Source organism: Triturus cristatus, chromosome 4_1, assembly GCF_964204655.1.
Source record: "Triturus cristatus chromosome 4_1, aTriCri1.1, whole genome shotgun sequence".
Lineage (NCBI taxonomy): Eukaryota > Metazoa > Chordata > Amphibia > Caudata > Salamandridae > Triturus > Triturus cristatus.
Genome location: NC_140585.1, coordinates 115,655,294 through 115,679,374, shown reverse-complemented (window position 1 = coordinate 115,679,374; position 24,081 = coordinate 115,655,294).

Below are 24,081 nucleotides of genomic sequence, written 5' to 3'. Positions count from 1 at the left end.
TCTGCTATTTATTTTGTTTTAATTTATTTTTCGGGAAGAGTTGTACTGCTATTTAGGTCGTTGTATTTATTTTACTAGAAGGGTTTAGCTGTCTTTATTTTGCGGCATTGGAATGGAGTGATTTGGCTCGTAATTACTATCGCAGCTGATGTTAGCAGCGAGCGTGAAAATTTCTGATTTTGTAGACAAGCACGCCGTCGTGCTTAAAACTCAGCATTTGTATTTGAAAATATGTTTGTCTTATAGTGTATATGGGCTCAGTGCTGCAGGCAGTTTTTTTAGTTGTAACTTGTGCCCTTATTAATTCTCAATAAATGTCACATTATATTCCAAGTGTGTAAGGATAGCAGGATGAGCTGAGATAACAATTACGTGCTGACATTATACTATCACACCTGATGTAATCTGAGAGTTTTGCGAGCATTGGAATGGAGTGATTTGGGTCGTAATTACTATTGCAGCTGATGTTAGCAGCGAGCGTGAAAATTCCTGATTTTGTAGACAAGCACGCCGTCGTGCTTAAAACTCAGCATTTGTATTTGAAAATATGCTCGTCTTATAGTGTATATGGGCTCAGTGCTGCAGGCAGTTTTTTTAGTTGTAACTTCTGCCCTTATTAATTCTGAATAAATGTCACATTATATTCCAAGTGTGTAAGGATAGCAGGATGAGCTAAGATAACAAATACGTGCTGACATTACATTATCACACCTGATGTAATCTTGGAGTCTTGCGAGCATTGGAATGGAGTGATTTGGGTCCGTAGTTTTAGTGTACGATAGCTCTAAAATTTACAAATGCGAGACCTGTTGCATTGTAAATGCTTGTTCTTATTCTTGTTAAAAAATAACAGATGAATACACAAATCAAACGAAAATTAAAAATCTGCTTCAAAGCGACAATGGAATAAAAGCAAGTGCGCCAGCAGGGAATCGAACCCGGGTCACAAGAATGGGAATTTTGCTCGATACCACCACACTCTTGGCCCGGCTGATAACATCTGGTGTGCTGCTCTATGCGACACCTACAGAAAGGACATGCACCTGCTAGAGACACTCCTGCTCTTTCATGGAGACTTTTTAATTTGCAACATTCTTGAATTGAATTGCTTAATCTTACTTTTTCCAAAGAAAAGAGAGGGCTGTGTGCCCTGGAGGCAGCTTGTTCCTTGCTGACGTACTTTGGAAACACTCAAGTAGGTGCATAGGGTGAAGGGCCCACCCAGAGCTCACCCTAATATGTCCAGCTCTGCACTGGACCCTGTGCCAATCAGCACTTGGGCCCTCATTACGAATGACTCAGATAATTGGATGTTAACTATCACACCTGACAAATTGTGACTTGGAAGACTCGGAGATTATCGGGTGCAATAAATACCCCAACATTTAAGGGCCCTTCTCACTGAGGTCTACAGGCCTGAATGCAAGCGGCCGGTTAAACTGCCGAAGCCCTGCTCACCTGTGCAGGGATTGGGATTATAAATGGGTGGTGATTATCCCGAATGGTACCATCTGGGTGCATTAAGGTTTGCACATCAGCTTACATTTTTTCAGGTCAAACCAGAGCATGTGGAATTTGGTGTAAAAAGCATCAAAATCCACGTTATTCCACACTGAAGGAGAAATACTTCCTTTTTTTATTTTATTGCTCAATCCAGAACAAAAGAGCAATCCATATACATTGCATACATAACTTTAACACACATGGTACTGGTGCCTTTAGTAAATAAAAGCAAAACCAAAACCCAAAAGGCCTTGTCCAAGCAAACAATACATTTTACGATTGGCCCCCCCCTCCAGAATAACGCTAATTTCCTACCAATACCTTTATTTCATATGCTCTACCATAGGCCCCCATATCTGAACTCCTAGTTTCTGTCACCTTACAGATTTCACTGCATAGAGACTATACTCCAGGCTAAAGATGTTATAGAACTTAGCCCGCCACATCTCAAATGAGGGAGCTAGTTGCTGTAGCCACACTGATGCCACACATAATCGTGCTACCGCCGCTGCCATAAATATCAAATATCTATATGGATGTCCAGGCTGTCCCTCCTGCAGAATATCCCCAGCTCCAGTTAACATGACATCCATAGTTATATGTATATCCACCCCTGTGATCTCAGACAGAAATCTTTCAATCTGCCCTATCAATTGCTGTTAATAACTAAAAGCATAGAATATATGTGTGATATCCGCCTCCTCCATTGCACATCTAAAACCTTTTCCATCATTTCCTCCCCCCCATTTCATCATCCTAGCTGGAGTATGATACAAATTGAATAATGAGTTAAAATGCTGGGCTGTCAAATTCGCTGATAGCTAAATCTTGCCCGCAACAGAAATTGATTGTTGGACATACAACCCCTCTTGACCTAACCTTGCCCTCCATTTGCTATCTTGTAATTCAAGATCATCCGGCTGCATTTCCATAATTAAATCATACAAAACTCCTATTTTTACTCCCTTTTTTACAGCTTCAACCAGTGAGTTGATCTTCATACATTTCTGCTTCTGAAAATTTCCATAAATAATCCCTTATTTGAAGGTATTTAAAAAATATTTTTTATGCAAATTATATCTATCCATTAGGTATGCAAACTGCATTATCTCCTCGTTTTCAAATACATCTCCAACTCGCCTAATCCCCTCAGCCCTCCACTGCTCCATTTTACGATCCCCAAAGATAGCGGGTAACATCGCCACAGAATTCATAGGGATATGAAAACAAAGCCCCGATATTCACAGCATTTTACGCATCGTCTTCCACACTTTATTTGCTGCCCACACTATCTTAAATCGTGTTCGCTTATAATAATAGATTGCCTCCCAGTAGTTAAACATACAGTTCCTCGCTACCGAGTTGAGCAAAAGCTGATATATAGAGGGGGCCTCAGCTGCTGTAACCACCTACTCCCCAGTGAGCAGTATCCTCATATTTTGCAGAGGACAAGCATAATAATTAAAAGTAAAGTTTGGTACAGCCCTCCCTCCCTGTTTATGTGGTAACATCATATACTTAAATGCCCTCCGTGATTTCCTTTTTCCCCAAAGAAACCTATCACACATATTTTGTACTCTCTGTAGTTGTGTAGTTGTCAATTCAAGTGGCACCGCCCTAAAAACAAACAGTGCTCGCGGGAGTACATTCAGCTGCAATACATTGCATATATTAGGTCTTGCAAATTCATCCTAATCTTTATACCTAGATACATGGCTTCCTACGTTACCCGACTCCCCCATTGCAGGCATTTTTAGTACACACTATTTGGGTTTTTGTTGAATTTAACTTGCAGCCAGACACCGCCCCAAACCTCAAGGCCAACCACTCTATTTCTAGAATAGCAGATTTTGGATCGGACGTTGCCACTGCAATATCGTCTGCATAAGCCAGAACCTGTGTCTGATATTGCCCACATATCATAGGGCAAATCATATTACTCTTTTCCAACATTGTCAAAAATGGATTAATATACAGGGCAAACAAAAGCGGTGAGCAGGGACAACCCTGCCTTGTACCCCGAGTTATGTAGACTAAGTCTGATTCTTTGCCATTAGTACAAATCCGAGCTGTAGGATTTTGATACATAACCTGAAGGGCCCTAATAAAATCTGGTCCAAACCCCATTCTGCATAAAACAGCCAATAAAAAAGGCCAGGAAACGCAGTCAAACGCCTTTTCGGCATCCAAAAATATCAGCCCTAGACTACTTTGCTGTATTTTTGCAGCATCTATTAGAGCAATGGCCCTATTTATGTGTTTGACCGTGCTCCTGCCTGGTATAAATCCATGCTGCTGTTTAGATACTTGTTGGAAACGGCCCTTTTTGCAGGGTTATCCCCAAACTTTTTGCTTCTTCCTCCTTTATTTTTTCTGACCCGTGGTTGTTGGCAATAGGACTCTGGGCACTTTACCACTGCTGATCAGTGCTAAAGTGCATATGCTCTCCGTATAAATTGTTATATTGATTGGTTATCCATGATTGGCATATTTGTTTCACCTGTTAGCCCCTAGTAAAGTGCACTGCGTGTGCCAGGGCTGGTGATTCAAATGCTACTAGTGGGCTGCAGCACTGATTGTGCCACCCACAGAAGTAGCGCTAAAATGATGTCTTAGGCCTACTTGCAGTGCCTATGTGCAGTCCAGGACTGCCATGTCGACCTGGCCAGTGCACCCACTGACCAGGCCTTATCCTTCCCTTTCTGTACATGTCAGGCATCCCTATGGTGGCCCTAGGTACCCCCCTGGGCTGGGTGCAGTGTATCTGAAAGGTAGGGCATGTACCGAGGTGTGTAACATGCCCTGGTAGTGAATTACAGCCATTTTCGTTTTTCACTGCTGAGAGGCTATCTTGCCCATAGGATAGAATGGGGAAGGCTGTTTACATGCCTATCTTCCCATAAGGGCAAGATAGAAAATCCAAGTTTGGTATCTCTGTGTTCAGAATTTAATTATACATCTTTTTAGCAAGATGGTTTTTAAATTCACTGTGTGAGAATAGTACTTTTTAGAAAGTAGCTATTCTCCTGTTTAACCTTCCTGTGTGCCTGTGTGCTGGTTGGCTGAAGGGTGTCATGTGATGGGCCAGGTGGCTCCAGGAGCCTGGATGAGTCAGCAGCAGGGTGAATAGGGAGATCTGCTTTAGATGGGTGGGAGGAGTAGGCCCTGGGTTTGAATAGGGCTGTCCCTGCCAAACACAAAGCTGGCTCCACCCCCTGCTGGCCAGGCTGAGGACTCTGCCTCTGCTGGCACAAAGAAGGCTCCACCTCCTGCTGAGCGTCTAACGACCCTGCCCCTCACTCTGAAAGGAACCAGGTGCTCCAGAGCAGAGCACACCCAGGAACCGGTTTGAGCAGGGGAATCCCCCCACTGGAACAAAGAGAGACAAAGGCTTGGAGGGGTATAAGAAGAGGACCCTAGACACCTAAAACTTTAGATCACTTTGGAACTAAGAAGAAACCTCTGCCAAGGAGAAAGCTGGAAGAAACTGAAGAGGAGAAGACTGCCTGCTTGCTGTTTTGCTTTGCTGCCAAGGAGAGGGGAAGGACTTTGCTGTGTCCCCTTCTTTTGATTCTGATCTCCAAGGGCCTGAGAAGAGCTGGCTCCCTGTTAAGAAGTCCCAGGAACAAAAGGACTTCACCACCAGCTCCCCTGGAACTCTGCTGAAAGAGTTCTGACCTGCCTTGGAGTGCTTGCCCAGTCTTGGGGCCTCAGGAGGTCGTTTTGCTGTGTTTGGGAGCTGGGACGCAGAAGCGTGAACAAAAGTGACTGGTACCCGACGCATCATCCGATTGCGTGTCGCAAGACGAGAGTGCGAGGAAAATTTCATCGCGGCACCATCGCAACACGCAGGGTCTCCGCATCGCCGAGGGCGTCGAGCATCGTCCCGAAGCGTGAAGCTTCCTGCCATTGCGAGGGTTGTCGCAGAACCAGTTTGCGGGCCGCACCACTGCCGGTGCGTGAAAAGTCTCCAATCGCTGCGTGCGTCGACGCAGAGTCCCGTTCCGTGGCGCATCGAGAGTTGCGGCGCCGGAAGGCAACGCTGCGCCACGCATCGCACCACATCGAAGAGTGTCGCATCGAACCTGTGCGTGAAGCTTCCCCCTAAGAAACCTACGCAACGAAGGCCAAAGTCATCGCATCCTCCCCTTACAGATCGGAGCCGGCGCATCCACCTCTGCTGCGTGAAGCAGGGCTGCTGCAAAGCCTCCCCAGGATCTCAGGAGCATCGCATCGCCTTTGCAAGCTTCCTTGTTATAGCTTTTGGGAACCTTATCGCAACTACAGGTACTGTTGGGCACGAAAGTGTCGCATTTTGTGCATTGAGAGTCGCATTGTGCAGGACACTGACTTTTACATCCTGGAGTACTTTCTGCAAACTCTGAACTATCTTTAAAGTAACCTTTTTGAATTATATGTTGGTTTGTCTTTAGTATTTGGTCTTGTGAAGTTTTTAGTAAAGATACCTTATTTTTCTAAAACTGGTGTGGAGTAAATCTGTGGTGTTTTCACTGTGTTACTGTGAGTGTTGGTACAAATACTTTACACATTGCCTTTGATAGCCTAGACTGCTCAGGCCAAGCTACCTAGAGGGTGAGCAGGGGTTATCTTAACAGTGTATCCCCCTTTCCCTGACTAGAAGCAAGGGTCCCTACTTGGACAGTGGTACCTACCCTGCCAACTAGAGACCCCCAGATCTAACATTGGTGGTCAGCGGTGAGGATTGAACTTGTATTTGTACTTGACCCACAGTAATTGGTGTACATCACTAGTTTAAGTGCAGACCAATAGACAACCACATACTATATTTTTGATTCTATTATTGAGTAACTCTTCAAGAGCATCATGTCTCAGGTGGCAACAAGTGAGAAGGCAGAAGTGGAGTTTTCCATTGCGGATTTGTATTCGTACGGAGTGGTAGCACTCAAGCAATTCTGCAAAGACCGTGGTTGCCCCTTTAAAAGCGGAGCTAGAAAAGATGAGCTCCAAAAAATCTTGAAGGCCTGGTGGGAGGGCCAGGAGGAGGATGATGCAGATGAAGAGGATGGTTTTGTTTCCCAAGCTCTGCCCGTGGTCGGACCAGTCTCAAGGGCTGGCAGCTCCCATTCCAGTAGGAGTCTCACTCCAGAGGAGTTGGAGGAGAATCAAAGGGCTAGAGATCATGAGTTAGAAGTCATGAGGCTTGAGTTGAAGCTGATGGAAATGGAAACCCAAAACAAAATAGAAGAGAGCAAGAAGATGTATGCCTTGGAAGAATTGAAATTGACCTTGGCACATTAATTAAGAATGAGGGAGCTTGATTTGGAGCTCGAGAGGCTTGAGGCCATGAGTGTCTCAGCTGAAGAAGAATGGTTAGCTCAAGAAGTGAGCTTTGCTGAGTTGGAGGTGGATTCCAGCTCAGATGGTGGCAGCAAGATGGTAGTTTCTAGTGCTGAGGGAGAGGTACAAACACCCAGAGATGTGGCGGCTTACTTGAGGGAGGGGGTTGACATACACCAGGGGGTTCAGGTTTATGATGTAGTTCCAGTGGAGTGCAGTGTCCCTGAAGTGGATTGGGGAACTGGCACAGGGGACCATATTCCTAGTGGTGGGAGGGACACTCTACTGACCCTAGATGAGAGGTACAGGGAGAGGGGTTCCCCCATGGTAGAAACATTGGTGTGTGAGTGTGAAGACCGCCCAGAAGAGTGTGAGTTGTGTGACATAGACAGTCAGGTACTGTCTTGCCAATCTCAGGAGAGTGGTGTGGGGTACTTGTGTGAGGCACTGGAGGGTGAGGCAAACGGTAGCTTGGTTAAGAACTGTGGGGGGCTGTGTGATTCATTTGTTGGAGAGCATATTTTAAGTCCCTGTTTTCCAGAGCTATGCCAACACCCGGTGGAGTGTGAGTTCTCTGGTTCCAGAGAGCTTGCGTTGGAGGCAGACCTTTGGTTGGATGTCAAAAGGTCTGGAGAGGCATTGGGGAGTGATCCCAAAAGGAGTGGCCCGGATATCTTCCAGACCTGTGAGGTGGAAGAGGTTCAGTGTAGCCCGGTTAGGTCCCAGTGTAGTGGGAGGGTTGTAGGGGCTCACGTCCTGTCTCAGTGGAGAAGCGGTGAGTGTGGGACTGTGGGTCCCAAGGTGCCCGAAACCCCGTCTCAGGGCCTGGAGGGTTCCTTAAGAGAACGCCAGGTTGGGGGCCTAGACAGTGCTAGTAGGCCATTTGAGGAGGATCTCCTAGTGTCAGGAGAACCTGGAGCCTCTGTAAACAGAGCTCCAGTGGTTCTGGTGTCTGGCGGTACCGCTCCAGTTGGGAGGGTGCAGAAGTCCAGACTGAGGGGTGAGAGGGGGATGTGTTCCCCAGTGGGAGAACCAGTGGGTCAGGGACCAGCCAGAAGGGCTGAGTCCCCTAGGAGTGACCATGGTGACACCACTTCTGTCCTGGGGGATCTTCGCGCACTGTCAGGTGGACAGGGGCCGGGAGATCTGCGCCAGGCAGACTGTCACGAGACACATGAGTCATGTGTCACCCTCGGGGAGATACTGTGTGAGTCCCCAGAAGTCCTGGCATGCCAGACAGGTGTGCAACCGCAGGGTTTAGTCCCTGGGATGGGAGGCCAGGTTCAGGATCTGCCTGACCTGGGGGGAAGGACATCTGTAAGCTGTGTCCTGACCGGTTTGGCTTCCAGGGGTACCCCTCCAGTGGGGAGGGTGCAGCTCTCTGGAAGGGGGTGCAGAGGGAGAGAGTCCTCGCCTCTGACCCCGGTGCAACCTGAGGGTTTAGACCCTAGGTTGGGAGACCAGTTGCTGGAGAGAGGTCCTGAACTGGAGGGAGGGACATCTGTAAGCAGTGTCTCTACCAGTTGGTCTTTGAGGTGTACCGCTCCGAGTAGGAGGGTGCAGAATTCTGGAAGAGGGTGCAGAGGGAGGGAGTCCTCGCCTCTGACCCCTGTTTACCTGGAGGGTTTAGACCCTAGGTGAGAGGGCCAGGTCCGGGGTGTCCCCCCTGACCTGGAATCCCAGTTGCAGGATAGAACCCCTGAACTGGTGGGTGAATGGTGCAGGACACCTGCCACAGGTGCCCTGACTATTCTAGAAGGGGGTACCGCTCCAGGTGGGAGGGTACAAAGCCCCAAGGAAGAGGAGGACTGGGTATGGAAAAGCCTACCCCAGCCTCCTGTCCAGCCACCGGATACAGGCCCGGAGCTGGTCGGTCAGTGCCAGGTTGTCAGACCCGACCTGACAGGGAAGGGAGTGGACAAAGGGTGCCAAGCACCTGGGGCTACCGCCCCCCACCCTCTGACACCACAGGGGTTTGAGGGCACTGCGAGGAATAAGTCCTGGGTCTCATCCCTGACCACTGTCAGTGGTCACTGTGGCTTGCTGTCTGTCTGTTGGGACACATCTGTGAGCAAGTTAAGGCTAGGTGCTGCACAGGTGGTGTCCACAGGTGAGGAGAAGGGTTCCACATGGGTTGGCGTGGTGGACCCTGAGAGTATGGATGGAGAGATCCAACCGGGTTCAGGAAGGCATAGAACAGGAATAGTGCCCTGCTGTTTGGCCAGTTTCCGTGTTCTATCGCCCTAAGCAGGGAATCCCATCGAGGTATCGTTTGGTCTACCCTGGCTTTAGGCTGGAAGGGGGTTATGTTGGAAACGGCCCTTTTTGCAGGGTTATCCCCAAACTTTTTGCTTCTTCCTCCTTTATTTTTTCTGACCCGTGGTTGTTGGCAATAGGACTCTGGGCACTTTACCACTGCTGATCAGTGCTAAAGTGCATATGCTCTCCGTATAAATTGTTATATTGATTGGTTATCCATGATTGGCATATTTGTTTCACCTGTTAGCCCCTAGTAAAGTGCACTGCGTGTGCCAGGGCTGGTGATTCAAATGCTACTAGTGGGCTGCAGCACTGATTGTGCCACCCACAGGAGTAGCGCTAAAATGATGTCTTAGGCCTACTTGCAGTGCCTATGTGCAGTCCAGGACTGCCATGTCGACCTGGCCAGTGCACCCACTGACCAGGCCTTATCCTTCCCTTTCTGTACATGTCAGGCATCCCTATGGTGGCCCTAGGTACCCCCCTGGGCTGGGTGCAGTGTATCTGAAAGGTAGGGCATGTACTGAGGTGTGTAACATGCCCTGGTAGTGAATTACAGCCATTTTCGTTTTTCACTGCTGAGAGGCTATCTTGCCCATAGGATAGAATGGGGAAGGCTGTTTACATGCCTATCTTCCCATAAGGGCAAGATAGAAAATCCAAGTTTGGTATCTCTGTGTTCAGAATTTAATTATACATCTTTTTAGCAAGATGGTTTTTAAATTCACTGTGTGAGAATAGCACTTTTTAGAAAGTAGCTATTCTCCTGTTTAACCTTCCTGTGTGCCTGTGTGCTGGTTGGCTGAAGGGTGTCATGTGATGGGCCAGGTGGCTCCAGGAGCCTGGATGAGTAAGCAGCAGGGTGAATAGGGAGATCTGCTTTAGATGGGTGGGAGGAGTAGGCCCTGGGTTTGAATAGGGCTGTCCCTGCCAAACACAAAGCTGGCTCCACCCCCTGCTGGCCAGGCTGAGGACTCTGCCTCTGCTGGCACAAAGAAGGCTCCACCTCCTGCTGAGCGTCTAACGACCCTGCCCCTCACTCTGAAAGGAACCAGGTGCTCCAGAGCAGAGCACACCCAGGAACCGGTTTGAGCAGGGGAATCCCCCCACTGGAACAAAGAGAGACAAAGGCTTGGAGGGGTATAAGAAGAGGACCCCAGACACCTAAAACTTTAGATCACTTTGGAACTAAGAAGAAACCTCTGCCAAGGAGAAAGCTGGAAGAAACTGAAGAGGAGAAGACTGCCTGCTTGCTGTTTTGCTTTGCTGCCAAGGAGAGGGGAAGGACTTTGCTGTGTCCCCTTCTTTTGATTCTGATCTCCAAGGGCCTGAGAAGAGCTGGCTCCCTGTTAAGAAGTCCCAGGAACAAAAGGACTTCACCACCAGCTCCCCTGGAACTCTGCTGAAAGAGTTCTGACCTGCCTTGGAGTGCTTGCCCAGTCTTGGGGCCTCAGGAGGTCGTTTTGCTGTGTTTGGGAGCTGGGAAGCAGAAGCGTGAACAAAAGTGACTGGTACCCGACGCATCATCCGATTGCGTGTCGCAAGACGAGAGTGCGAGGAAAATTTCATCGCGGCACCATCGCAACACGCAGGGTCTCCGCATCGCCGAGGGCGTCGAGCATCGTCCCGAAGCGTGAAGCTTCCTGCCATTGCGAGGGTTGTCGCAGAACCAGTTTGCGGGCCGCACCACTGCCGGTGCGTGAAAAGTCTCCAATCGCTGCGTGCGTCGACGCAGAGTCCTGTTCCGTGGCGCATCGAGAGTTGCGGCGCCGGAAGGCAACGCTGCACCACGCATCGCACCACATCGAAGAGTGTCGCATCGAACCTGTGCGTGAAGCTTCCCCCTAAGAAACCTACGCAACGAAGGCCAAAGTCATCGCATCCTCCCCTTACAGATCGGAGCCGGCGCATCCACCTCTGCTGCGTGAAGCAGGGCTGCTGCAAAGCCTCCCCAGGATCTCAGGAGCATCGCCTTTGCAAGCTTCCTTGTTATAGCTTTTGGGAACCTTATCGCAACTACAGGTACTGTTGGGCACGAAAGTGTCGCATTTTGTGCATTGAGAGTCGCATTGTGCAGGACACTGACTTTTACATCCTGGAGTACTTTCTGCAAACTCTGAACTATCTTTAAAGTAACCTTTTTGAATTATATGTTGGTTTGTCTGTAGTATTTGGTCTTGTGAAGTTTTTAGTAAAGATACCTTATTTTTCTAAAACTGGTGTGGAGTAAAATCTGTGGTGTTTTCACTGGGTTACTGTGAGTGTTGGTACAAATACTTTACACATTGCCTTTGATAGCCTAGACTGCTCAGGCCAAGCTACCTAGAGGGTGAGCAGGGGTTATCTTAACAGTGTATCCCCCTTTCCCTGACTAGAAGCAAGGGTCCCTACTTGGACAGTGGTACCTACCCTGCCAACTAGAGACCCCCAGATCTAACAATACTAAAGTAGTGATTACTTGTGCAAGCCTAGTAGCCAATATTTTGGCATATACCTTGCCATCCACATTCAAAAGCAAAATTGGCCGGTAAGACCCTGGCATCTCCGCAGTCTTATCCTTTTTTTTAAAATATGACTATATTAGCCTCTGGCCACGATACTGGAGGATTTCCCAATTGGGCCTCCCAGCATATCCCTTCTTGAAACCGGAAAGAATGTTCGATACACCTCGAGCGGTAGTTTATCAGGACCTACCGCTTTCCCCCTTGCTAATGACACTGTTGCCACCTCAACCTTTTCCATTGTAATCGGGTCTTCAAGTATTGCAAGGTCTTCCTGTCTTCCACTAACTATTTCTACTTGCTGAACAAATTGTCTAATGGCCTGTTCACTCCATTCACCTTGTGTATACAATTACTTGCAAAAATCGTGAAATACTTTCAGTATACCCTCCAAGGTTTCAACCTTTCTCCCCTCATTATTAGTCATTGAGGTGATCCTTTGTGCTGATTTTTTAGCCCATATTCTCTGTGCTAAACAGCGCCCTGTAGATTCCCCATATTCATACCTTTCCTCTTTAAAAGATTTAATACCGGATAGCGATCCCCTTGCTCCATATCCTATTGATTTTAGCTTTACAGCAGGCTATCCTTGTTTGTATCCCCTTTAAATCTCCTCCCCTCCTTATTCCCACCATCAATTCCAGCTTCCCAGCTCTTAATTCATCCAGCAGGGCTTTCATGGTATTTTGCTGTATCTTCTGCCTCCTCCATCCATAGCTAATTATCTCACCCCTCAACACGGCTTTTAAGGCATCCCATACCATCTTACTACTGGTAGACCCTCTGTTCAGATCAAGAAATTGCTGAATCCAGTTTTCAATAGGATTTACAAAAGAACTATCCATTAAAAGCTTCCTATCAAAGGAAAAGGATCTCCCTACTCTCTCCCGAGCTATTGAAAAAACATCCAGTAATTGTGGTCCATGATCCACCGTGATCCTAGGTCACACCTGTATTCGGGCCCCCACCATAAATAGCCTAGATGCAAAAACATAATCTAGCCTAACTAATTTCTGATGGGGATGCAAATAGTACATATATATCGGATCTGGATGCTTCAGGGTCTGCCAGCCATCAACTAGCCCATGGTCCTTGATAAGTTGCTTTAAAAACCTTGGGTTTTGGCCCTCTATATTTATTAGACCCTAACTCCCTTACCTGGCAGTCCAAATGTACCCGCTTCCTTTTAATCGCATTGTTCAGGCCACATACATTAAATGAAAAAATCTGTATCCTGGAAACTATCTTCCTACTAGCCATAGCCTAAGGCCCAACCTGGTACCTTCCATATCAATCTTTGCATACCTGTACTTATGTCTTCTTTGTTCTGGATTGATTTTTTATTTACACCCCACTTACTACCCTTCCCATCCTTCACCCTCAGCCCCCAGTGCCCCTCTCCCGTCCTACCACCCACCCCAGCTACTTTTTCCCCTCCCCCTCCCAAAGAGAAGGAGAAATACTTCCATTGGGTGCGTTTTATGGCACCCGATACATTTTGAACCCTGGGGCATCAGATTTACTCGCTGTAGTCAATGCTGACCCTCTCCCTGGCCACTCATTACCAAACCCCACAACTCTTGGTTCTTGTTAGACCTGGCACTATTGGCATGGTTCTCCCTTTCATTTTTTTGCTGTTGCCTCATATGTTTTTGCGGGTAATAGATGCTTTGGGCACTGTGACACTGCTATTCAGTGCCACAGTGCAATTGCTCCCTGTGGTAAATTGATGTATGGGTTAGTGACTCCATGATTGGCTGGTTTGGTTTACCTGTCAAACCCTAGTACCATGCACTGAGTGTGCCCAGGGCTGGTAAATCAAATGCTGCTGATGGGCTTGCAGCACTGGTTGTGCCACCCACAGAAGCAGCCTGTAAAGTGTGTCTCAGGCCTGCCATTGCAGAGCCTATGTGCAGTCTAGTACTGCCATGTTGACTGGCCAACTGCACCCACTTGCCATTCCCTATACATTCCCTTTTCTGCATATCAGACACCCCTAAGGTAGGCCCAAGGGCAGGGTGCATTGTAATTAAAGGTAAGACATGCCCTGATGTGTGTGGCATGTCCTAAGAGTGAATTTTTTTCATTTTCGTTTTTCAATATTGCAAGGTTACCTGTTCCCCATGAATGTGCAGTTTGATTATCACAGCTTATAATCCTAACTAACCCAGGGAACATGGTAAAAATTTGAGTTTAGTATGCCTGACCTCCGAATGATAAAATACATATTTTAGTGAAATTGGTTTTAACATTCTGTGTTTGAAAATACCACTTTTAGAAAGTAGGTATTTTCTTGCCTAACTATCCAAGACTGCCTCTGCTAGGTTGTGTATTCCTTGTCTGGAGTTTGAGTGACTGGGGCTGGGGGATTCCAGGAGACAGGGTGAGTCAGCACAGGGCTGAATAGAGAGATCTACAAGTAGAACGGTGAGAGGAGCTGCACCTGGGTCTGAATATGGCTGTGCCTTCCCTCCACAATGCTGGCTCCACCTCCTGTGGTGCATCTGATATCCCTGGCCTACACTGTCAAAGGAAAGAAGGAGTCATGTAAACAAAGTGCTCCAGGACTGACCAGAACTGGTTTGGACTAGGCAAAGGTCTCTCTGCCTTCAGAAAACAAAGAGAATATGATTATAAGAGGGGGACCCAGACCCCAGAACTTTAGATTACTTTTGGGAAACAAGAACCTTTGATGAGGAGAAGAACCAGAGAAACTGAGGAAGAGACTATCTCTAAGCTGAGTGCTGTTAGGGGAATTGACCTGCAGTGGTTGCCTGACTGCCAAAGAAAGGAGAAAGGAACTTTGTGGTACTTTCATCAACTTGTAAAGGATCTCCAAGGGGTTGAAGATTGAGCTTGCCTCCTGCTGAAGTCTCAGGAACAACAGACTTCACCAACCAGCTCCCCTGCATTCCCTTGTTGGGAACTAAAGTGCCTACTGTTGAGCTGGGCCTTCTGAGAGACTGTGTGTTGCTGGGAACTGGAAGCGCGACTCAAGATGAAGAAGTGTGTCACCGCCTCAGCAGTTGTCGCATCGCCGAGAAAGCGTGCTGCCGCTGTCGCCATCGCCGAAGCGTCTCACATCACCGGAGAAGAGTGTCGCCATCGCAGCAGATGCCGTCGCATCACCGGAGAAGCGTGTCGCTGCCGCAGCAGCTGTCGTTACATCGCTGGGAAAGCGTGCCACTGCTGCGGCTGTCGCACTGCATCACCGAAGTGCCCCGCATCACCAGAGAAGAGTGTCGCCGTTGCAGCAGATCCCATCGCATCACCGGAGAAAGGTGTCGCAGGGCCTGTCGCGGCTCAGAAGATTTGTTGAGTCGCCGCACGGCCGTCGGGCATGCACGCATCATTGTTGCATCAAGAAGAAAACGCCATTTTGTTGCATTGCATCGGATCTTCATCGCATCACAACATTGCCTGACTCATCGCCATGGAAGCGCAGTAAGAAACCGATGCATCACCTCCCCCACCGAGAAGAACCGATGCATCATCGTCCCCTACGCAGCAGTAGTGAACCGACGCATCACCGTTCTTGCGTGTAAGGAACCGACCCAGCACCTTTCCTGCAACACTTTCGTTGGATAACATTACGCGTCCGAAGGTACATTGAATTTAAAGTGTTACATTTACCATCTAAAGAGAACTAAGCTGTTTCTACCATTTTTAAATACAGTATTGTGGATTTTTGTTGGTCTTGTAATAGGTCTATATTAAGAATACTTATTTTTTACATAAAACCTGTGTGGTGTCCATCTGTAGTGTTGTCACTGGATTACTGTATGTGTTCACAAATGCTTTATATACTGCCTCTGAGATAAGCCTGCCTGCTTGTGCCAAGCTACCAAGGGGGTGAGCAGGGGTTATTTTAGGAGTGTACCCCCTTACCCTGACTAGAAGCAAAGGTCCCTATTTGGTCAAAGGTACCTACCTCTGCCAACTAGAGACCCCCATTTCTAACAGCTCTGCTCAGGAGGGGGAGCATGGAGGTGGGGGTGGATGGAAAGGGTCTGCTGGAGAATCACTGGGGTCAAAGAAGAAAAACCCTACTGAAGAATGGCCCTACTGCTGTCCTGACAATTGATTGTGCTTGTTTTCCTTTCCTTGCCCTTGGATCTATTGAAGTGGGGAGGGCTGGAGGGTGGTGAGTCTACAGCCTTCAGAGATGTCATAGGTGCCTCAGCCCCTAGTAGAAGCATCAGCTGCTTGGGTGAGCTATGGTGATCAGGTGAGATATGGCCCTACTGCTGTCCTGGTAGTTGCTTGTGCTTGTTTTAGGTTCCTTGCCCTTGGATCTATTGAAGTGGGGGAGGGCTGGAGGCGGTGAGTGTACAGGCTGCAGAGATGTCATCCTCAGCCCCTAGTAGAAGCATCAGCTGCTTGGGTGAGCTATGGTGATCAGGTGAGATATGGCCCTACTGCTGTCCTGGTAGTTGCTTGTGCTTGTTTTCCTTTCCTTGCCCTCTGATCTATTGAAGTGGGAAGGGCTGGAGGATGGTGAGTCTATGGCATGCAAAGATGTCATAGGTGCCTCAGCCCCTAGTTTAAGCATCAGCTGCTTTGGTGTGCTATTGCGACCAGGTGAGATTTGGCCCTAAACGGCAGTGACAGGATTACAGTGATGGCAGACATCTCTCCTCAAGGGATCTCACTCTTAGGCTGGAGAAGGCACTTGAGCGCGGTCCCCGCTTATGAAATTGACAGTGTACCGAGCACCCTAAGAAGGTGAGAGCAGGAGGCGGCATGTGAATGTTTGTACCTAGGGGGATCCCTGAATAGGAGATGGTCTTGGACTCAGGACTCATTTCTGTCACAGATGAGAGAGGCTGCCGGACATGACCCCCAACATTCTTCCTTTCCCCCCAGGATCTTTTCACTGGAGTCCACTCACAGTATACCCACCCCCTGATGAACCTTCCCCCCACCTACCTGTGCAAGCCAGTGATGGCAGGGATGGTTGTACCACTATAACCTTTGTCTCACCACATCAAGTCAGCTGTTTCCCCACATCAGGCACCTGGGGTTTTGGGGCCTTGTCTGGTCCAGTGAAATGAAGAGATGGAGAGATGCTCACTGTTGCATGAAAGAGAGAGGACCAATGGGGCACGAGTTTAGTAATTGATACCATGACGTGAATGGTTTCAAGTCAAGTCAAATAATCTTTATTAGTTTTATGTTATTCAACAATACATTATAACATAAAATATTAAACATATTAAGCATATTGAAAAGCTGTAAAAGTCATTAGATCGAATACAGTCTGCATGCTCATCGGGTAAAGTTTTCCTGATCCTCACAACACTATTTACAAAACTTTTTAAAAAACAGCACAGATGAGTAAAGTTTGCAATGACTGTAAATTTAAAAGAGCAGTTCTAAACTGTTTAAAATGTAATAAAACTTGCTTTAAGAAAACGAGGTCTCTGAGATGTATAACATTTACAAACAAGCATTAAAAATGCAATAGGTCTCACCTTTCATTAAGTTAAAGCCATTTGCTTTGCTACAAAATACCATTAGCAAAGCAAATGACTTGAACTTAATCAATGGCGAGACCTATTGCATTTTCAATGCTTGTTTCTATTTTTTAATAGGGTTGCATGGGGCAAACGTCGACCATGCATCACAACCACAATCCAGCACCGGAAACTTCCATTCCTAAACGTAGCCGGCTCTTTTGGCAGACATGATAAAATGCGGAGCTCACTGTCACGAACCCTGGTGCCAAGACCAAGAACCAAAGGGAAGATATTGAAAGCAGAGTGTCACCCATTCCCCGAGATTTCATGAAAAAACCAATTACACACAGGTACACTGACAAAAGGCAAGTATCAGCTCATTGGGGGCGCTAGGTGGCGCTGAACCAAGATGGCCGCACTATACTGAGGCTCCTGCCCGACCGGGCACTTTCATCATCCTGCTGGCTATCCTGACCACAACATTCTGGATAAAAACCTCATCGCTTTGCCTGCCAGAGCTTGCTGATTGCAGCGGTGTAATTATCGGCGCGCTCGCACACTGGCGAGCCGTGCTACCGGCTGCGGTTCTACGTGGCGGAGGGCGCTGTCTGTGGGGGACCTGAGGCCCATCGGTTGTCCGTGCTACGAGACCCCGCGGCTTTGGGGCCTGCTCTGACCTGTGGATGCGGTGGTCTGCGGGGAGCTCCGTGTCTCGGGGGTGAGTGCCTCTGCCCCACAGTCGGGATATCGCCTGCTCGCTACGGGGGTAGGTGGAACGAGGAGAGAGTTTGCCCCGAAGACCCTGGTCGACTGCTGCCTGCTGCCCGGGGCTGGGACTGCCCGATACTGCCGCTCCGGGCTGGGGGCGCTGTGGGAGCCGGGGAGCGACGTCGCATACCTCGCCGGGACCCTGGCGGTCGCCGCGACTCCTCTATGCCTCGGACTGCCCTGTGCTCTAGGGGAGATGGCCACCGGCCTGCTGTGGCCTGATACCGGCTGTGAAGACTAGCGGCCCTGCGGGGCTCTGGAGCTGGGAGGCGCCTGAGGCCTTGACTGGACACCGTGCTGGAGCTGCCCTCGGGGGGTCCCGCTGCACGTTTAGAGCCCTCCGCCACCCTCCACACTGGGGGGCTGTTGGCGCCACCCTTACGATCGACTGACATTCTGTAGCCTCCATCGCGACGAATTGCGTGGGCTCCCGAGCCTGATCTCGCTCCTGCGGTGGGGGGCCTGCAGCGCCGAACCACTACGGGTCCCCCCCGACGCCTGGCGATTGCGCTGCCCTTCAATGGGGCCCTGCTGCGGCCTGTGGGTCTCGACCCTCCTCCCCCGCCGCCATTACTACACGCGCCGCTTGCGGCCTTGCTCTCGCCTCGCGGGCTGGGGTTGCTGAGGGGCCCGCTGCACAGTCCTTGGCCGCACGGCTGAAGCACCGGAGGGACGACTCCGCCATTGATCCTGCCGGCTGGCTGGTGGGTGCCCTGCTTGCCCCGCATGCTCTCCGCGACCCCGCACTTCCTGACACCTTCCTGGTCGCTCTCACCTGCTGTGGCTGATACTGACCTAGGCTTGGACCTACCTGGTCCCGTGGAGCTCATCCTCCTGCCGACCTCCGGTGGATTGAGGGCCGGGACTCGACTCCAGTTGGACTGCTGCAGTGTGGTGTCGGAGACGGAATCCCTTCATATCCCGACAGGTCTTGCCCCTCTGGTTGGATTACGGGTGGTACGGTGAGGTGCCCCTTGGCTGCGCCATGGGCCGCAGCAACACTCGCCAGTCCAGGCTGCCATTCGAGACAAGAAACCCCCCCCCGCCGACGCCCGGCGCGGGGAGCGGACCTCCGGTCGCCGACGCCCCGGATGAGGACTGGAAGTCCCTATTACTGGGCATGATGCACAGCCTCTCGACCATCGACTCCAAGATTGATACCATGAATGCCCGACTGGACGGGGTCGTGGCTAAACTGGATCAACACGACATCCGGATTCAGGAGACTGAGGAGCGGATTTCTTCCCTGGAAGATGGCGCCACTTCTGCAGGCAAACAGATGACTCAAATGGACAGGCTCCTTAAAATAATTGCGGACAAGAATGAGGACCTAGAAGCCAGGTCCCGCCGCAATAACGTTCGCATTTTAGGCCTTGCGGAGTCCACCAATACAGGGAAAATGGAGGCCTTCATTGAGAACCTTGTGATTGAGCTATTTGGGAAAGACTCCTTCTCCCCACACCTAATCATAGAAAGAGCGCACAGATCCTTAGCTGCCCGCCCCCCTCCTGGGTCCCTTCCAAGGCCCATCATTGCACGATTCCTGAACTACAGGGATAGAGATGCTGTCCTGCGCCGTGCACGGGAGATAGGTACAATGCGATACGGCAATGCGACGCTATCCTTCTTCCCTGACTTCACTGCATCTGTACAAGAGTCTCGACGCAAATTCACTGTGGTGAAAAAGAAATTACAAGCCCAGGAGATTCCTTATGCCATGCTCTACCCTGCGAAATTGAAAATATCTCACCAAGGCAAACAACTCTTTTTTCAGCAGCCGCAGCAGGTGGAGGACTTCCTCAAGCAGCATAGGAAAGACATGGCTCGAGAGAAGGCGGCGCCACATCGCTCTAGGTCGCCCTCGCCGATGGGACAGCAGGACTGACCGCCCTTGCGGTGGTGACACGGCCACTTGCACATGCCGCTGCAGAACTTACCTGATCACGCTACTGCATTTCCCGGTGAGGTAACCCTCTACTATTATCAATGCCCGAAATGGTCACTGTTTACTTCTGTGCTCGGTCACCCACCTCCGTCCCACACAGAGAGGCCGGACATGACGTCTGGGTTCTTGTGGGTGTAAGTAGGGAGTTGGGTGGCAGGTTGTGCGCCCCTAGACATTATCCCCCCGATGGGTGAGCCCCTCTGCACCCCTCCCCCCAGCGGGGTAGGGGTTGACGTTCTACAGTTTTCACTTGTTGGGTTGGTATTTATGGGGATGGGGAGGGACAGGTGGGATCAATATTCCCGGCCAGTTGGGGTAGCCGGTGTGGGTGGGCATAAGTTCCGATGTTGTTCTCAAACCACTGAATCACGCGTAACGAATGAGCGGAAAGGGGAAAATGGGATGGCTTCTTGGGGGGTCCTTGTTGGTTGCTACACTGACTGCTATGTGTTGTTTCATGCTGTAATTACTTGCCAAGCTTTACTGGGTCTGGATCAATGGGGGACGTAAGGGACACGGGACCTGTGCAGCAGTTTCAGCTGGTCTCCTGGAATGTACGTGGGTTAAATGACCCGAGAAAGAGGCGACAGGTCTTGGGTTACCTAGATAGGCAGGGAGCGTCTGTCGCCATGCTTCAGGAGACACACTTATGGCCCGGGGGGACCCCTCCTTCGCATCACGCTGGGCTGCATGCAGGGTGTTTTCATCTTACTCAACGTATGCTAGGGGTGTGACCATATTGGTGCGACGTGGGATGGGGTTTATACCGGCGGAAACTGAGGTGGGGCCCTGTGGCAGGTATTGCATGATCTGGGGGAAACTGCACTCTCACACAATACTGTTTGCTTGCTATTACGGCCCCAATGTAGATGACCCGGCTACGCTTCTGACCATGTGGGGAAAGATACAGACACTAGGCATTTCTCATGTCATCCTGGGAGGTGATTTTAATACTGCGCTTCGGCCCGTTGTGGACCGATCACACCCTCAGCCGTCTCATTACTCTCATACCCAACGCACTTTGGTTAACATAACGGACGAGCATCAGCTGGTTGATGCATGGCGGCGTCTCCACCCCTCACTCGGACAGGACACACATCACTCCGCTGTACACTCCACTTGGGCCCGCATCGACTATATATTTCTGTCAGCTGGCCTTGCCCCATGGCTGGTCAAGGTGTGTCACCTGGCACGAACATTCTCTGATCACTCCCCTGTATTACTGTTGCTGCGCGCTCCCCTTGATGTGTCCCCATACCTGAACTGGCGCCTCAACCCTGCGCACCTCACAGACTCAGTATTTCTGGCAGAATTGGAGGACGACATAACAGACTTCTTTAACCGTAATACTAAATCAGTCTCCAAGTTTACTACCGTATGGGAAGCTTTCAAGGTTACTGTGAGGGGGTTGTGCATTGCGAAGGGCGGGGGGGTCCTCAAGTGCCTGCGCGGAGACGTGCGCAGGCGGGAGGCAGAACTGTTGCTTCTAGAGCGCGAGCTGTCACGGAATACGCATGATCGGGGGGTCACAGCACATCTTAGAGAGAAATTGAATGAATATACCGACGCTGCTGCTAAAGAGTGCAAGTTCCTGGGGAAGCCTTATGTTGCGCGGATATATGGCGAAGGTGACAGACCCGGTAGAGCATTGGCTTTGGCGGTGTGGCCGTCTCGGTACCAAAATTACATGTCCTCCCTGCTGGACGGACACGGTGTCCCGCAGAGGGACACTGCGGCTCAGCTCCGAGTCCTTACTGATCATTACATCAGTTTGTACACTTCCCGTAGGACGACTCCGATTGCATTGCATGAGTATCTTGATGACACCGCAATAGCCTGGTTGGGCCCATCCCAGCAGAAATTTCTGCATCACGAACTGGAACTGGATGAGATCAAGGACGCGATTATGTCCATGAAGTCGGGCAAGGCACCGGGCTCGGACGGCTTACCGATAGACTTCTACAAAGCCTTCATCCATGTCCTTGCCCCTATACTGAAGCAAGTGTATTATTCTGCCCTTGAGGAAGGTATCCTACCGGGGACGATGCGCGAAGCCCTCATCACATCTCTGTTGAAGCCGGGTAAATCCCCGGAGCACTGTGACTCGTACAGGCCCCTCTCTTTGCTGAACACGGATAGCAAGATATTGGCGAAGGTACTAGCTACGCGCCTTAATCTTCTGATGGAACGTCTCGTCCTTCCCGATCAGGCCGGGTTCGTCCCGAACCGGGCGACTTCCCACAATCTGCGCACCCTGCAGGCGGTGATCCAGGACATTGATCCCCGATGCGAGGCTGCGGCGGTTTTCCTGGACGCCACCAAGGCGTTCGACTCACTTGAGTGGGATTACCTTCTGGCCTTGTTGGAACAGATGGGAATACCCTTCAGCTTCCTGGACTGGATCCGGTTGTTGTACCGCCAACCTCAAGCTGCGGTCCTGCTCAATGGGTCCCGCTCTGCCCCCTTCGTTATCCACAAAGGCACCCGTCAGGGATGTCCTCTCTCTTCAGTTCTGTCTGCTATCGCTGTAGAGCCGCTGGCGGGCAAACTTCGGCAACATCACAAGCACCGATCTCTTATTTATCCGGAGCGCCAACTACTCATTGCGTTATATGCGGACGACATGACGCTGTACGTCCATAAGCCGCAAGAGAACCTTAACCCCTTATTGCGGGAGGTGACTAAATTCGGCGCTATAGCCGGCGTACAAATAAACTGGGCGAAATCTGCTTTGTTCCCCTTGACTGACAATACTGCGCAGTTCCCGTTGGATTACCCCTTGGTGTGGGAGGCGGACGAGATAACATACCTGGGAGTTAGGGTGACCAGGAACCGGGAAGCCCTTATTAGAGCGAACTATGGGACTGTCATAGACAAACTCTCTGATAAAATCACGCAATGGATCCATCTCCCGCTGTCTATGGCGGGACGCACCTCCCTGATTAAGATGGTAGTGCTTCCCAAATTGTTATACCTCTTTACCAATATACCATATAGCCCAGGGGCATACTTCTTCCGGACCCTCAATTCCCAGCTGTCCCGACTTATCTGGGGCGGGAAGCAGGCCAGGATTGGTCTGCGGACACTTATGTTGCCCTATCATCAGGGTGGGCTTGATGTTCCAAATTTTCGGAGGTACTATGATTGCGCCCAGGGCCACTTTGCGGTTTACTGGTTCCACCCCCCCCTTTATGGCTCACTTGGCAGTGGAAGATGGGTATATGAGGCCTGAGAAACCCTCCGGATATCTGTACACGGAGGCTCGAATGGGGACTCGTGACCCCACTACGGTTGATTGCACTGTTCAGGCCTGGAAACGCATGGCCGATTATAAGTTACATTTCTGTATTCTCCCTGTATGATTCTGGCACATGACCCCAGACTAAGTGTTACTCGCGAGGAGCTTGGACGCAGGCTGCTCGCGCGGCTGGCGATTCACACATGGGGCGACCTATATCACCAGGGGAGCTTTCGCGCTGCGGCTCACTTCTTTGGGAACACCGCCCCTTCTGTAATGGAAACATTTCTTTACACCCGACTTCGGCAAAATATCAGGGCCGTCACGCCTAACTTCCCTGATGAACCGGAAACCATGGCGCCGTTACATGCCCTGCAGACGACCACCCCGACACATGTGGTCTCGATGTTATATAAACATATACAGGCGGCTCCTTCCCCCCCCTCTCTCAAAGCGCGGACTGACTGGGACAGCGATCTGGGTGCCCCAATGTCAGATGACCAGTGGGAAGAAAGCTGCTGTCACACTGCTGCAGTGACGGGCAATGCCCGCCTCCGCTTGGTACACTTTAAGTTCTTACATCGCCTTTACTTCACCCCGGCTAAATTGTTTCGCTTCGGGCTCCGGGACGATAATCGCTGTCTGCGATGCCGGAAGTCAGGAGCGGACTTCATGCACCTGGCATGGTCATGCCGGGCGGTGGCTGAGTACTGGATTGCGGTGTTCGCGGCCCTTTCTGTAGTGGTCGGGGTGGATATGCCGCCCTGCCCTATGATTGCCCTTCTGAGCCGCGTATGCCCCGCGTTAAAGGCGCATCGGAAATTTTTTGCGCTGGGACTTTTGCTGGCTTAGCGCCATGTGGTATGCAGATGGGGGCGAGGGCGAGCGCCCAAGTTCAAGACCTGGCTAGCTACGATGTCAACCTGGCAGGAACAACTTCACAGTTATGCGGAACTCTTGCCTCACAGATCCCGTCCCAAAGACTTATGGGGACCCCTCACTGCATATCTCCTGCGATCTCGAGCTCGGTTGAAGAAGGGAGGGAGCTGCACGGTGACTTGGAGGGAGACGGTCCGCCTACTACACGCT